The following is a 12,418-nucleotide window of genomic DNA, read 5'->3' as shown; positions in this document are numbered from 1 at the left end:
TAATTACTTGGTTTAAATATTAGGTCACTAGGTAGAGAAAAGAGGAAATATGGTAATTTTTTTTTTGTACATTTGACTATATCGTGGAGTTATAAGTTCTGACGAATTGTGTTATTGTCTTCCGTAAAATATTAAATAATTTCAGGCAATATTTGAAAGGTATAACTTGCTATATTTTTCTTTTATATTCTATTTTCTCACTTTCTTTATCTTTCCTATCAGGTGGGTGGCATATTTTGGCTAAAAATTTAAAATCACTGTTTTCCCACTTTCTTCAAATTTCGGGTGGACGGATCCGTAAACCAAGTAATAAAAATGCCTTAAAGTCAAGGAGTAAATGATTAGGCAGAAGAAACGATCATGGAAATTAATGTTTCTGTTATGCTATTCTCCCAGCATCGTAAGCCATGGCTAAAGTTGAATGCATATTGTGGACAAAACAGAGCCATACACATTAAATGAGAATACATGTATAATGGGCGTCCAGTATCCGACGAATCATATTCCACGATGCCCAGAGGAAACAAAATAACAGTTAAACAATTACTCGAACAGAAAATAAGGGAAAACATCAAATGTTCGATGAAAACTTTTGTAAGATTACAATTGTGGTTTTTCTGACATTTCTATCTTATCTTTCTTGCCAGTCGACTAAATGCGAACCTGATTTTTCAGCGTGGGAAAATCAACTGTGATACTGGCGTATTTCACCCTTAGAGATAATCCTTATCCTGCTGAACAGTTTTCCAGTTCCTTTAGTTTAGTAAATATATAAATAGGACTGTTTCAAAATGACTTCATTTTCGTTTCATTGTATTCCGAGAAGGAAACAGCCTGAGGACAAACACGTCCACACAAAATATTATTGTTTTGTAGCTATTTATATATCCCTATGGTCCATCCGATGTTCATGCTTAATGCGCTAAGGTTTTCCCTCCATCACTGGATATCAGTTTCAATGTCACATGTACTTTTCAATCTCAACTCCGTGGGGAGTATACAACTCGTGCAGCCACTAGGCACACCAATTTAATCTGACTTTCCCATCCTTTGGAGGTACCAATTCACAGCTGGGTGGACTGGGAGACACTGACAGCACTTGGATGATGTACTTCTGGGCCCTTGTGGGAACAGCTGTAGGTCAAAATTCCTTTCAAATGTTCTTATGTGTGGATATAATTGCAGACTTGGCGAATATGACTAGTCTTTGAGGTATGATCGACATTAACGTAAAGGACGCAACTGACGTTGGATCAGATGACAGTGCAATTACTACAGATTTTTAAACATGTTATGGCATACATGGAAATCACTCTCAGTTTGAATCCAAATTATCTCTCACTTGCGCTTTTCCAAGACAAAAGAATTGTCTGAGATCAGTATTGTATTCAAAATGGTGGCTTGAAATTATTCATAGACATGAACGAAATCTCAACGTCCAATCATACAAAAACACATTATCACGAGATGCATTTGGGATGTTTTTATTAGTGCTTATAATGTCAGACATTCTTCATTGGTTTGTCCAGATTTGTTTCTGGATTCTATAAATTACTATGTTTTTAAGAAATATATATAAGATTCCCCTTGGGGTAATAAAGTATTGCCATTAGGATTAATATTTCCGATGACATTCTGGTCGAACCCTTCCATGGCTGTTCTATTCATATTTTCCCAGATACTTAATGACGATGACGTACTTCTTAAATTACTGACGGCAGCTGTTGTATTGGGGACTGTTGGTTTCTACAGTACAGCAGTTAACTTGTCTGTTATATAGAAAAGTAGTCGAACAGCACGAGCATAGGTGAACTACCCGTGAAGATATTGGCGAGAAATGGTCTTCATCAACCCAAGAGGCGATTAGGGATTGGGTGGTCAGGCCCGCTGGCTTTGTTGACACATGTCATTGTATCCAAGTTGCGCAGATAGATGCTAAAGATGTTGTTCACTGGATTGTCGATTATTTACAGACCGCCGTCATATAGCTGGCATATTGCTGAGCGCGAGGCTAAACAACAAACCAGCCAACCGACCCTCTGACAAATGTCATGTAAAGGGAGTGCAGTTGTAAACATGTCCCTTTAAGTGAGGGATACTCATGGATTACACACTGGACATGATGTGCCAATCAGGCCGGAGTGCGATGAATGTATCCCGTCAAATTACATATACCACCAATCTAAAGTTACTTTAAGCACTCACTGTATGTTGTGTGTGTGCGTGCGTGCCACATCGAAAATGAAGTTTCCACTGACTTGGGGAAGCCAACTGCAGACTTTATACGGATGGATTGAACGAGGATCATGCATCGAATAGCTCAAAAGCATCTGCAAATATCGTGCATAGAACAGCTTGGATATAAAGTTTGCTAGGAAGTTTCACTGAAATTCATTATTTATTGAACTTATGACAATACATGTAATCTTTTTAAAGTTACGAATTTCTTTACAATACATCAGTTCATGTATAAACTGTAATTTAATCACTGTGGAATATTTTGCAAAAGCTAGCTTAGAACAACTGACAGAAGTACGTCAGTAAGTCTTTCGATGGGTAGTAAATACGATGCTACATAATAACATAACCTAACATGCGCTACTTCTGTCAGAGCTATGAGAGACACACAATTCTTAAATACAGTAAAAAGCATATTTTACAAATGTGTACATTGCAGTGGAATAAAGAAATTCTGTACAACATATATACAAAATAGACATTCAGGTTCTTTAGAAATGTTACTTGGCAGCGGTAAAATGGCATTGTTGGGGTTGGCACTGAGCATTTCAACACTCGGACTGGCCAGGACAAAACACACTTCATACTGTCATATTTATCTGCAAAACAGCACCACACTGCATTTATCTTCGAGTACCTGTTTGACATCATTATAAACTGGGCAGCACAATAGGATAATTATGGTTTTCATTTTTCACACATGAATCACAATAGAAGCACCTCTCTGGTTGATAGGTAGGTTTGTGTATCATCCGTACGGGAGCCACTCCTCATTGAAATACTGCTAGAGAACTCTGTTAACCTTCGACATAAGAATCAGATTAAAACATACAAACTCGTATTCACTCTTCAGCTGATTGATTGTATCGGCGTAGTTTGTTTGTCTGACTTGAATATAGTTTACCGTTGTCGTATTGCTGGAGGGATCCATCCCATGTCTCCATATACAACACTATTCGGAGTAAGTTTTTCTAATTCCCATGAAAAAACCCATAGCCTTGTTCTGGACTGCGTTGATGTAGCTGAGATTATATTTTCCCCAAACAGCTGATATATATATGGCATTGTCGCCTATGCCATAAGTATTGCAGTGGATTATGTCCGATTTTGAAGGTGATCGTTACACGTCGGAGTAGAACTTTGCCAAGTGCTGGGGAACATCGTGATAAAACGTATTTACCGATTTTGGGGCCCATTTTAAGGAATCAAAGATATCAAAGATTTCATATTTTAATACTATATGACTTACCTTCGCTGTATTAAAGCAGAAAACATTGCACACTCCTAAGGAGCATCATGATAATACCTATTTTGGGGTGTGCACGATGTTTTGAGGTCATTTTCCAAGAAATGAAGGGGTTTCAATTCTGACACTACATAGCTGTTGCTGGATTATAGCAGAACATGTGTTTTATCATGATATTCCCAAGCACATGGCAAATTTTCATGCTTTAGCCCTCCAAGTATCTATTTGGATATAAATAGCCCTAGCGGTCTGTCAGCGCTCTGTTAGCCGAACTTGCTATAGCTTGCCCTATTCGTCTGTAGTCTAAGCATTGAGTATCGAGTAAACCCGAGTAATCAAATAATCAAACTGCTGTTTAGTCTGACATACTGATGGATTTCTCAAATGGATAAACTTCGACTTTACCCCATTGATGTTCATTCTATTTTGAGTACACCAGCAGTGACGTAGGTAGAGTAACACATTCGTATTCTCTCTTATTTTCAGTGATTAGCATGATGTCATCTGCACAATGTTGATATTTTCGCTGTCGACTTCAACACCTGGAGAGGTATTGACATCGACAATCAGATCACTCACATACATATTAAATACGTATTAACTAAAAATGGGGATAAAACACAACCTTGTTTGAGACCACGTCACACCTTGGGGTGTATTGTCAATTCAGTTGTACACGGCTTTGAACGTCTCTTTATAGTGACACGAGGGCATTTATAAATCTACCCTAAATGCCCATACTCCATAATATATTCCAGAGAATACTTCTATCTAAGTAATCATACACCATCGTGAAATCAATCAAGCTGACAAAAGTTGAATTCCTGAGACTTTTCCTCGTTTAAAAAATAAAGGTTAATGATGATACCTGTTCCATTGTTGATCGACCTGGTCTAAAATCATTTTGATTATGTGACCATTTTAAATTCAGTATGTTTCGAAAGTCGATTATTCAGGATTCCACAACAGGTCTTACATGTTGGACTAGCTATCGTAATATCTCTGTAGAACTTTTCGGAATAGGATTGATGATCCCCTTTGGGCATAGCGAAGTCGCTTGTTACTATGAGCATCTTCCAGTAAAGTAAATTTCTCATGTAAAATGTTTGTAAAATGCATGAAAGCTTTAGAGAAAAGTTAAAGTTGCAACAGATGATAACCCGACGTGTGAGCTTTGTTATGATTCGTCACAGTTTTTGCTGAGTGTGCCAATCAGCATGTCCCGGAAAGAAAGAAAGAAGGAAACATTTCTGCAGGCTCCAGGCACATCGTGTCAAGTAGACGAGGCTTATCCCCCATTTATCTATGTCAAGTAGACGAGGCTTATCCCCCATTTATCTATGTCAAGTAGACGAGGCTTATCCCCCATTTATCTATGTCAAGTAGACGAGTCTTATCCCCCATTTATCTATGTCAAGTAGACGAGTCTTATCCCCCATTTATCTATGTCAAGTAGACGAGTCTTATCCCCCATTTATCTATGTCAAGTAGACGAGGCTTATCCCCCATTTATCTATGTCAAGTAGACGAGTCTTATCCCCCATTTATCTATATCAAGTAGACGAGGCTTATCCCCCATTTATCTAATACGGATGAACTCTGTTGGTGATCTGTATTCAAACTTTGTTAAGGGTCATTTTCAGCTACTTCTTTGTGAGCAAGCTAAACTGCCCAAATTCGATAACCTTGTATGACTCGTCGCCAGCAAGAGTCCCAGGACCTTTCTGTTATTCCTGCAGTTTTGTACAATATATGTTCATTTTTCAAAAGAACTTTGATCATAGGGAAAAGGAGTTTCGTGGTAAGTTACACTTAGCCTTTAGCCAGGAGGGCACACGTTCTGATGTTATGGGTCCCGTGATGCAGCGAGTTTCAGGAGAGGTACGCGTGATGAGGGAAAGTACGAAGTTACGCGACTCTGTCGTAAGGGAGTGAATGCTGTACAACCTTCTGCTTTACCATCCAAAGTTGCTGAAATTACGGCTCATTACTCATGCAGTCATTGTTTCAGGTGCATGTGTGCCATTCATTAGTGTTAGCTCGTTGGAGAGGGCTTTTTCTAGCGGTATGTCCGTACACAAAACGAACTCGTAGCTTATCTGGTCATTAGATGGAGACTGTTCTGCTTGACTGGGATTTCCTATCACAATTCGACAGTGTTACTCTGATACCTACGAGTAATGAAGTCAGGTTGTGTAACTTAATCGACTCGGGTGACAGAATTTGCTACTGTACGTTAGATTTAATCTGTCGTCATACCACAAGGTGTCAGAAAGTGTTACGGATGTCTCGGAACCCACGGTGAATGGACGTAATGAGAATTTCGAAACCAATTCAGGGTTACCTGTGCTTAAGAAGTTGTTCGCTGGTTCTCCTGGTGAGGGAGTGTGAGGAATCTGTGTGTTCAAATACGGTATCAGCGTCAAAACACTGGAGGTCAAACGATCCTGAGTTTTACAGAAGTCCAACATAGAATTTATATCGGGAAAATCATTGCTCAGAGAATACAATGCGATGCTGTTTACAGGTTTAGGCAAGGTGAATGGCCATGCAGTCGAACTTTCACGAATGCACGAAACCAAATCAATAGTTGATGAATCTTTAATGGAACTAAGTAGATCAATTGTTCTGGTTAAGAAGGCTGATAAGAACTTAAGATTTCGTCTGGGCCTGAATAATTTATCTTACCGGTGCTTGATGAACTTTTCCCTTTAATGACTCTGCGTGAGGCCTTGATGACATTCAAAATTCTATTTTTTTCAGTGTTGTTGATTGAACTGTCCTCAAACATCGCTTCAGATAAAACATCTAGGCCGTTAACTGCATTTGAGACCTCGTCTAGTGTCTGGCAATTCCCACCTGCGTGTTTTCGTCTAAATCGCCCCTTTAGCACTCTAACACTATCGCCACCTTGTTATCCCCCGCAAAGCCTATTGTGGGGGTTTTAAAATGCGATCTATCCGTCCGTTCGTGCACATTCGTCTTTTATTGAGCAGAACTTCAAATCCGTTTATTTCTTTTTTCACCAAACATGGCATATTTATACATCTGGTAGTGTACTGGTGCCTTACAGTAGATTCGGATTCCTTTGTACAATATGCATTTTTTTGCGTTTCCATGGCAACAAATTCGACTTTGACTGAATTTGGTGTTAGTGCTATTTTCTACCGCAGAACTTTAAAATCGTTCACTATTTCTTCATAAATTTGCACATAGACAGGTCTGGAATTTAGAAAAAAAAAGTTGGATTGGCTACGACTGAGTATGATGGCAGTGGTCCCTTTTGGAGCATGCGTTAAAACCTTTCAGTTTTCACCTTCCACTGCAGGCCAAAACATTTTTCACAATCATAACGAGAAGTCATATTCACGAAGAGTATATTGCAGGGTATTTCTGCAGAAAGATTCGACTGGACGCTTTATTCCAGATCTCAGTCATTTTAACATATGTGATTTATCACATTTTTGTAGTTTATCGCCACATTCCAGCTATGAAGAATGGTTTGTCCGAAGTACAAAATTCGACTGGAGACCCTAGAGTTCATTCAAATACAAATAATAACGGCTGACCTACTGGTCAAACAAACTTTCAAATTTTCATGAATCAGTTCGTTCTGGAGCGTTATTGTTAATATTTTTTGTTTTGCTTTTATTTTATTTTGTTTTTTTTTATAGTGTGTGTGTGTATCTCTCTCTCTTTCTCTCTCTCTCTCTCTCTCTCTCTCTCTGTGTGTGTGTGTGTGTGTGTGTGTGTGTGTGTGTGTGTGCGGTTCTTTCTTTGAGAAATATGTCTGCCACTCAATACTCCAGGACTTGAAGGCAGAAAAGACATAAAATGTATGTGTGCATAAATGTTCACATGATCAAAGGGAATATTGTCTTGTCAAAATGCTGCCACGTGATCAAAGGGAATATTGTCTTGTCAAAATGTTGCCACATGATCAAAGGGAATATTGTCTTGTCAAAATGCTGCCACATGATCAAAGGGAGTATTGTCTTGTCAAATGTTGCCACATGATCAAAGGGAATATTGTCTTGTCAAAATGCTGCCACGTGATCAAAGGGAATATTGTCTTGTCAAAATGCTGCCACATGATCAAAGGGAATATTGTCTTGTCAAAATGCTGCCACGTGATCAAAGGGAATATTGTCTTGTCAAAATGCTGCCACATGATCAAAGGGAATATTGTCTTGTCAAAATGCTGCCACATGATCAAAGGGAATATTTTCTTGTCAAAATGTTGCCACATGATCAAAGGGAATATTGTCTTGTCAAAATGTTGCCACATGATCAAAGGAAATATTGTCTTGTCAAAATGCTGCCACATGATCGATGAAGTGATCGAAGAACCGGAAATACAGTTGTAAATATTGCATTAAGCGTAGAGGTGCCGCTATTCCCTTGCGTAGCGTAAAAAGGGAACCAGCAGAAACAACAGCCCAGTCCTTGTATGTCATAGGTCAATGAAATCGAATACCCAGTCTTCACTACCAACACAGTATTTGCATCAAACTAGTCCAAATATGCCGTGTGTATTCATATTCGTGTGCATGAGTGCATGAATGTTTTTGTAACACAGCTTCATACCAGAGCTACGCCTTAAATACAGGGTAAAGTCTGAAACACGTCTTTGTATAAATAATTACTATGGTCACGTTGTTGAGCGGGATAAGACTTATCTTTGCTTATGTTATGCACCAGCAGCATCGTTAAACTTCACACGTTGAAATCAGGGTCGCATTTCAGAATGGAAAATCAGATATTTTATACTTCATTAGATAATGGAATTAGCGGGCAGGGTGTGCACTTGCCCGCTTGGATGCGTTGGGTAAAGCAAACAACTCATGGTAGGTCCTCAGCAACCTATTGCTGGTCGTAAGGGTCGATCGAACTGACCAACCTGTTTGCCGCAGTGGTCAACCAGTGCCCAGATGGTTGAGGACACTAATTCCATGAAGACTGTTCCTTTGCTCAATAAACCTCTTGTGTAATCATACAAATGCACACAACTGCACCTGTTTAATTTACTAGCCATGCAAAACCTTTGAACATATCGTCAATTGTAGATTAGTATGGTTTCAAGAAATCAATAATCTTGATCTTATTGCCAACATTCAATGTAGGCTTCGTAAAAATATAAGGTTGACAGTTACGTGCTGTTGGAATCATCCATTAAAATTCCATTGTAAATAACCGGCATGCTGTATCAATCCTTTTCAGCCCAGCTCATGATGCACAATGGAAACATGGCTATTTTAATACATTTACATGATTTTGGTTTGAGAGTGAGTGAGTGAGTTTAGTTTTACGCAGCACTCAGCAATATTCCAGCTGTATGACAACGGTCTGTAAATACTCAAGTCCTAACCAGACAATCCAATGACCAACAACATGAGCATCCATCTGCGCAATTGGGAACCGATGACATGTGTCAACCAAATCAGCGAGCCTGACTACCTGATCCCGTTAGTCGCCTCTTATGACAAGCATAGTCACCTACTATGGCAAGCATGGGTTGCTGAAGACCTATTCTATCCCGGGACCTTCAAGGTCTTGGTTTGAGAGGCCATTTGTCTCACTATATATCACAGGTTTCAGAAAACAGACAACTTTGTGTGAAACGACCTCCCATGCGTAAACTCGACTACGGCTCCATCGTATATGGTGGAGCGGCTCCATGGTATATGGTGGAGCCATATTCTCATTCTAATAGCACTTCTAATTCTATCCACCACCAAGATCTTCAATCTGTCCGTACTTCCTCTATTGACAGTCTTTGCCTTGAAATGAAGACGTTGAGCCATCTCTCACCCAAACTATATTCGGAGTATGTTACAAAATCTCTTTCAAATTAGTCCAACCCTTCATTTACGTTTAACCTCCTTTTGTGTTTAAAAAAAAACGTCATTTTGACTCATTTTATGTCACAGTTTTTAGTAGACAGACAGTATCAAGTTCACGTTGGATCTACTATTTCTGACCATTTTAATCAGGATCATGGTCGTTTTTTAGTCTGTTACTTTCTTCAACATAAAGCGCATTAGTCTCTCAAAACTATTACATGACACAGTAGAGGACTCATTGTTTGTGGAGGACTTGATCGTTTCATGTCGTGGGGAAAATGCGCATACAGAGGTGTTTAAATAATAGTCACATATGGTCACTTGAGAAGGGCTACACAAATAACGACCAAATGTCTACATTTCTGTCGAAAATATACATCCCATGAAGATCTTGTACTGTTTAAGGTGGCTTACCAATTAAGGTTGTAAGGGAAGCCAGTATTTTGGACTAATTGTCTACCATAATTTCACCTTTACACATATCATTATCTCGCATTCTCGTAATTGTGTGCTAATCGCTGCTATTTCGTTCATACTACACTTATTTCCATCTAACTGCGTTATGGGAAAATTGAGAAAGTGATGTTCTGATGTTGCTTTTTCAAACAAACTTGTTAAAATTAAATATTGTACGAATGAGGGCGTTAGGTTATTGCTGTTGATCAGCAGGTGTCCTGTTACGTTGTTGGGAGTGAATTGTGTTTTCAACAGCGTGTGGCATGTGGGGTGAGTGAGGTGATTCACAACAATATTTCAAGCATGTCAGCTATATTTGTGGTGAGCGAGTGAGGTGATTTACGATAGCAATTCAAGCATGTCAGCTGTAGGTGGGGTGGGTGAGTGAGGTTATTTACAACATTAGTTCAAACACGTCAGCTGTAAGTGGGGTGAGTGAGTGAGGTGGTTTACAACTGTACTTCTAGGCTACCGGCTGTATGTGTAATGTGTGAGTCAGTGAGGCTTACAATAGTACTTCAAGCATGTCAGCTGTAGGTGGGGTGGGTGAGTGAGGTTATTTACAACATTAGTTCAAACATGTCAGCTGTATGTGGTGTGGGTGAGTGAGATGGTTTACAACAGTACTTCAAGCATGTCACCTGTATGTGGGGTGAGTGAGTGAGGTGATTTACAACGGTAGTTCAAACATGTCAGCGGCAAGTGGGGTGAGTGAGTGAGGTGGTTTACAACAGTCCTTCTAGGATATCGGCTGTATGTGTAATGTGTGAGTCAGTGAGGCTTACAATAGTACTTCAAGCATGTCAGCTGTATGTGGGGTGAGTGAGTGAGGTGATTTACAACAGTACTTCAAGCATGTCAGCTGTGTGTGCGGTGAGTGAGTGAGGTGGTTTACAACAGTAGTTAAAAATGTCAGCTGTAGTTTGGATGTGAGTGAGGTGGTTTGCAACTGTACTTCTGAGAAATCGGCTGTATGTGTAATGTGTGAATGAGGAGATTTACAACAGTAGTTCAAAAATGTCAACTGTATGTAGGGTGAGTGAGTGAGGTGGTTTGCAACTGTACTTCTGAGATATCGGCTGTATGTGTAATGTGTGAGTGAGTTTATTTACAACAGTAGTTCAAACATGTCAGCTGTATGTGGGGTTAGAGAGTGAGGTGATTTACAACAGTACTTCAAGCATGTCAGATGTATGTGAGGTAGGTGAGTGAGGTGATTTACAACTGAACTTCTAAGATATCGGCTGTATGTGTAATGTGTGAGTGAGGTGGTTTACAACAATACTTCAAGCATGTCAGCTGTATGTGGAGTATGTGAGTGAGGTGGTTTGCAATAGTACTACAAGCATGTCAGCTGTATGTGGGGTGAGTGAGTGAGGTGGTTTACAACAGTACTTCAAGCATGTCAGCTGTATGTGGGGTATGTGAGTGAGGTGGTATACAACAGTAGTTCAAACATGTCAGATGTAAGTGGGGTGAGTGAGTGAGGTGATTTACAACAGTACTTCAAGCATGTCAGCTATATGTGGGGTGAGTGAGGTGGTTTACAACAGTACTTCAAGCATGTCAGCTGTATATGTAATGTGTGAGTTAGGTGGCTTACAACAGTAGTTCAAGCATGTCAGCTGTATGTGGGGTCTGTGAGTGAGGTGATTTACAACAGTACTACAAGCATGTCAGCTGTATGTGAGGCGGGTGAGTGAGGAGGTTTACAACAGTGCCTCAGGCTTGTCAGCCGTATGTGGGTTGGGTGAGTGAGGTGGTTTACAACTTCTAAGATATCAGCTGTAAGTGTAATGTGTGAATGTGGTGTTGTACAACAGTACTTCAAGCATGTCAGCTGTATGTGGGGTGAGTGAGTGAGGTGATTTACAACATTACTTCTAGCATGTCAGCTGTATGTGGGGTGGGTGAGTGAGGTGGCTTATAACAGTACTTAAAGGATGTCACCTGTAAGTGGGGTATGTGAGTGAGGTGGTTTATAATAGTACTTCAAGGGTGTCAGCTGTATTTGGGGTGAATGAGTGATGTGATTTACGACAGTACTACAAACATGTGAGCTGTAAGTGGGGTGGGTGAGGTGATTTACAACTGTATTTAAGCATGTAAGCTGTAAGTGTCTTGAGTGAGTGAGGAGGTTTACAACAGCACTTCAGGCATGTCAGCTATAAGTGTAATGTGTGAGTGAGGTGATTTACAACAGTACTTTGAGCATGTCAGCTGTATGTGGGGTGGGTGAGTGAGGTGGCTTATAACAGTACTTAAAGGATGTCACCTGTAAGTGGGGTATGTGAGTGAGGTGGTTTATAATAGTACTTCAAGGGTGTCAGCTGTATTTGGGGTGAATGAGTGATGTGATTTACGACAGTACTACAAACATGTGAGCTGTAAGTGGGGTGGGTGAGGTGATTTACAACTGTATTGAAGCATGTAAGCTGTAAGTGTCTTGAGTGAGTGAGGAGGTTTACAACAGCACTTCAGGCATGTCAGCTATAAGTGTAATGTGTGAGTGAGGTGATTTACAACAGTACTTTGAGCATGTCAGCTGTATGTGGGGTGGGTGAGTGAGGTGGCTTATAACAGTACTTAAAGGATGTCACCTGTAAGTGGGGTATGTGAGTGGGGTGGTTTATAA

This window comes from Haliotis asinina, chromosome 1 (assembly GCF_037392515.1).
Source record: "Haliotis asinina isolate JCU_RB_2024 chromosome 1, JCU_Hal_asi_v2, whole genome shotgun sequence".
Classification (NCBI taxonomy): domain Eukaryota; kingdom Metazoa; phylum Mollusca; class Gastropoda; order Lepetellida; family Haliotidae; genus Haliotis; species Haliotis asinina.
This window is presented reverse-complemented; position numbering follows the sequence as displayed.